Source organism: Palaemon carinicauda, chromosome 12, assembly GCF_036898095.1.
Source record: "Palaemon carinicauda isolate YSFRI2023 chromosome 12, ASM3689809v2, whole genome shotgun sequence".
Classification (NCBI taxonomy): domain Eukaryota; kingdom Metazoa; phylum Arthropoda; class Malacostraca; order Decapoda; family Palaemonidae; genus Palaemon; species Palaemon carinicauda.
This window is the reverse complement of record NC_090736.1, coordinates 53,610,894-53,615,893: the sequence shown is the minus strand read 5'-3', so window position 1 is coordinate 53,615,893 and position 5,000 is coordinate 53,610,894.

Sequence of the window (5,000 nt, the reverse complement as noted above, 5' to 3'; positions counted from 1 at the left end):
CACAAAGTGTTTGATTTCATCATGCACTTGCTTCGCATAATGTTTATAAAAGACTCTAGAGTATTTCCAACCTGTATATGAGCGGAGTTTATCAATGTCCATATGCTGAAAGAAATTCAGCAAGGAAGCAATTTCTCTCGGATCGGGACCTGCGGGTGTACAGTCAGGATCCGCTTCACGAGCAAAGTAGGTGAGCTTCGCCCTCAGTTGTTTTAGGAATAAGTTTGATCCTGAGGTTTCGCCTATGAAGAGCGGTCCTTCCTTGAAGTCTGAAGTTCTTCGAAGATAGACCTTTAGACACTCTACCGGACATAGAGACATCTTCCTTCAGAGGGCAGATTCTACAAGGACCCCACCTCTTGGTAAGTAGCTCGTTTTTGGCGAGAAAGATAGGGTCGGGAAAAAGATTCAGTTCTCCCTCTTCTGTGAACTGAATAGGGCCCTCGTCTCTAGATAGGGCCACTATTTCACTAACTCTAGCCCCTGAGGCTATAGCGAACAAGAATATCACTTTCTGTGTTAGATCCTTTAGGGAGCAATCTTCATTGTTCAGGTTCGAAGTGTAGTGCAAGACTTTGTCCAAAGACCATGATATGGCCTGCAGTGGGGTTGCTGGTTTAAGTCTAGCACATGCTTTCGGAATCTTATTGAAGCTTTCGTTTGACAGGTCCACCTGGAAGGCGTATAGAAGAGGTCTAGTCAAAGCTGACTTACACGTAGTTATCATGGTGGAAGCCCAGCCTTGCTTGTGAAGGTGGATGAACAAGGACAGGTAGAAGTCTATCGAGATTTCTGTCTGTTTGTTTGCTTTGACAATGTGACCCACTTCTTCCAAGACGATTCATATTGTCTTCTGGTTGACTTTGACTTGTATTCTTCTATAAAGTCGATGTCTTTAGAGATCCCAATCCTTTTCTTGACTGCTAAGGCGAGAAAATCATGAGATGTAAGGTTTGGGTTCTCAATGAGGAAGCGTAGACAGTCGACTTCTGAACCAGTTGGGATAGTACTGGGTTCAGTAGAGGAAACAGCCTCAACCTCAGTTCCATCAATAGAGGGAACCAATTGCTCTTTGGCCATTTGGGGGCCACCACTGCTGCTGTCCCCTTGAAGGATCTCGGCTTGTTGAGGACCTTCAGCAGGAGATTTGTTGGGGAGAATAGATAGATATGATTCCATCTGTTCCAATGGAGGGACATGGCGTCCATCGCTTCTGCCGGAGGGTCCTCGTATGTTGCTACGTACCGAGATAGTTTCTTGTTGCCGCTCGTTGCGAGGAGGTCGATCTGCAGTTCTGGGACTTTTTCCAAGATGAAGGAGAATAAGTCTGCGTCTAGGGACCATTTTGACTCTATCAGCTTTTGCCTGGATAGAGCGTCTGCCGTCACATTGCAAAACTCTTGTAGGTGAACTGCTGATAATTGCCATCTTTTCTTTCTTGCCAAGCGAAAGATGACCAACATCACGTGGTTGATATAGGGTGATCTCGAGCTTTGTCGGTTCAGACATCTCACTATCACTTTGCTGTCCAAGACTAACTTGATATGGGCTGATCTGTGAGGGGATAGTTTCTTCAACGTCAGGAGGACTGCCATGGCCTCCAGAATGTTGATGTGAAAGGTCTTGAACTGGAGTGACCAGATCCCTTGAACTTTCCTTTGATGGGAAGGACCTCCCCATCCTTCCATTGAGGCATCCGTGTGGACGACTACTGACGGTTGAGGTGGTTGTAAGGGAAATGTGCTTGCTAGGCTCTTGACCTACGACCACGGCCTCAGAAGCGATCGCAGTAGGGTCGGTGTCGGTCTCTGTTGATCTCTTTGAGAGTTTGATGCGTATCTTATCCAGACTCCTGATGCATCCTTTAGCTGTTACTGCTGCAAACTGGAGAGAGCCCAGTACTCTTTCCTGTTGGCATCTTGAAATCTTGTTGGATTTCAGTAGTCTCTTGACAGAACCCGCGATCTCTCTCCTCTTCTTTGGTGGGATGGAGAGGTGGTGTAACTGCAAGTTCCAATGGATTCCCAACCATTGAAACTCTTGAGCTGGAGAGAGGCAAGACTTCTTGTAGTTGATCTTGAAGCCCAGATGTTCCAGGAACTGGATCACCTTCGTGGCTGCCTGCAGACAAGCAGTCTTGGATGCTGCCAACACTAGCCAGTCGTCTAGGTATGCTGCTACCTGAATGCCTTCTAAGCGTAGATGTTGTGGAATATTCTACATTTACGACTTGAAATGCGAACTTCAATTTCATAGTTAACCTCTGACAGCTTCCTCAAAACTTTCCAAGGGCCCTTATATCTTGGTTTGAGAAAACAATCTGGGTCCACACTCAGCACAAAAACCAACTCCTCAGGTTCAAATGACCGTACCTTTACCTTTTTGTTAAAGTTGTTTTTCATTACTGACAAGGACCATTCCAAAATTTCCCTGACAAACTTCCAGGCACTAACCATTCTTCCCTTCAAGTCTTCCACAAACCCTTTCACATTTATTTCCTCCTTCCGGTTGGACTTTAGCATTTCAAAAATAATTTCCAATGGTCCACAGACCTTGTGCCCAAATACAAACTTGAAAGGAGCTACACCAGTGGAAGAGTTAGGGTGATTCCTGATAGCAAAGAGGGCTAAAGGGAGGACTTTGTCCCAGTCACTATCATGATCATAACAATGTTTCTTCAGGACAGACTTGAGGGTCTCATGGAACCTTTCTACCACTCTTTAACTCTCCGGGTGACAAGGTACGCTGGTAACATGCTGAATGGCCATTTCAGCACACTTACCCCTAAATACCTTACTCGTGAAATTCGTCCCACAGTCGGTCTGAATTACACGAGGGAGACCATACCTGGAAAAGAAATCCATTAATTTTTCAAAAACAACTTTGGAAGTAATACGCCTCATAGGTGTAGCTTCAGGAAAGCAAAAAGTTCTATCCATGATAGTTAGTAAATATACATAACCTGTTTTAGTTTTGGGTAAGGGACCTGCCACATCAATTACTAACTCAGAAAAAGGATCACCTATAGTAGGTATAAGATGCAACGGGGCTTTAGGGATCCCCTGATTTGGTTTACCCATAACCTGACAAGTCTCACACACTTTGATAAATTGCTTCACACTCATTTTAATTCCAGGCCACCAAAAAGACCTAGCCAGGCTATGAAAAGTTTTTAACTCACCCAAATGACCTGAAAAAAAAAAAGATAATTATGAGCTAGCTCCAAAACAGAATTTCTAAATTGAGAAGGTACTACAATCTGTTCCACCCAACCATTTTTATTCAAATTATCAGATGCGGGACGACTAAACTTATATAGTAAGCCCTTTACAACCCCAAACCTAGGTTTAGTCAGATCCTCAACATCACCCAAATTGAAATTAAATTCATCCTTTTGAGCTTTAATAAAACCAGCTCTATCCCAATCAAGTTTCATATTAACTACTTCATTAATACTACTCTCTACTGGCCCGGGCCTTAAAACATCTAACTCTACACTACTTAACATTAAGTCATCATCACTATCTATATCAAGTAAATTAGCTGCTTTTGCTGCGGACTGAGTCATAATAGCCACAGGAGTAGCATTTACTGATAATATAGGGAACAGCTCCTGTCCCTCATTATCCAGCATATCATTTCCCAGGATACCATCAATACCCGGAATAAGTAGACTATCCACCACAGCCACCTCAATGACGCGATCATATCCCGGAAAAGACATGCGGACATTAACCAAAGGAGCGAACACAACTGAATCCGGAAAACCTCCTAATAATACAAAATTTCCAGTATATTTCTCAAAACCATTTAGAGCTCTCTTCAGGACTAATGACCTGGCAGAACCAGTGACCCTAAAAAACTTCACCTAAACACATGAGAGTCAAAAATCAACTTTCCAGGCCACACGTATTTGTCGTATTTGAGTCATGATTGGGGATTAGAAAAATTAGGCTTGCTACTATTTACTGAACTCTAACTACTGGAGATCTGTCTACAGGACTACAGCTACTAACCTCTGACTTATCACTAACCAAGGCTACAGGACATTGATTATTTCGCTCTAGGTACATCCTCCGAGCATTACAGTGATTTTGGAAATGCCCGGGCTTGTTGCACCAATAACAACTTCCTTTACGACCTGAGCTTCTATTCCCATTGTACCTGTTACCTGGAAGGTCTTTATTAGCAAAAATTTTAGGGGGAGTAGGACCTCGTTGGGCTTTACCCACATCCCTATCACCTGAAAAAGATTTAAAATTAACATTATCACTCTTGGGGATATGGGGAGCCGATGAGGAGGCTTCCCCTCTCCTGCCACTATTAGGGAAGCAAGATATTTGATTATTTAAAGTTTTATAACTAAAACTACCGCTACCTGCTCGATGAGTTAATACAAACTCATCTGCTAACTGAGCGGCACTACTCAATTTCACACTCTTTACCTTCTCCCGGTGAACTCTCACCTCCCTGCTACAGGTCTTAATTTCTTCAAGGAACAACAGTTCACGTAACGCAGCAAAAGTGCCATTCTGACGACTTTTCAGCCAGTCGTCGAACTGTTCCTCCTTGACGCGGGCAAACTCAACGAAAGACTGTGCAGGGTGTTTTGTATAGTTACGAAACCGGAGGTGGTAGGCCTCAGGGACCAAGTCATACGAGTTTAAATTTAAGGCTTTTACCTTCTGATAATCCCAAGCTACTCCCTCCTCCAAGGCATTATACACTTGCATTGCCTTGCCCACTAACCTACACTATAAAAATACAGTCCACATTTCTGCGGGCCAAGACAACCGGGAGGCCACACGCTCAAATGCCCTGAAGAACTCAGGGACATCCTTTTCGTCAAACACCAGCACCAACTTTAGTGCAGCACCAATATCAAGCCTATCTTGGTAGTCCTTTTAGGGGAACTTATCAAATTGGCCCCCTGCAACTTACCATCTCTATACTTAATTTCACCATCTCCAATTTATGACGCCTTACCCACTCGTTCTCCT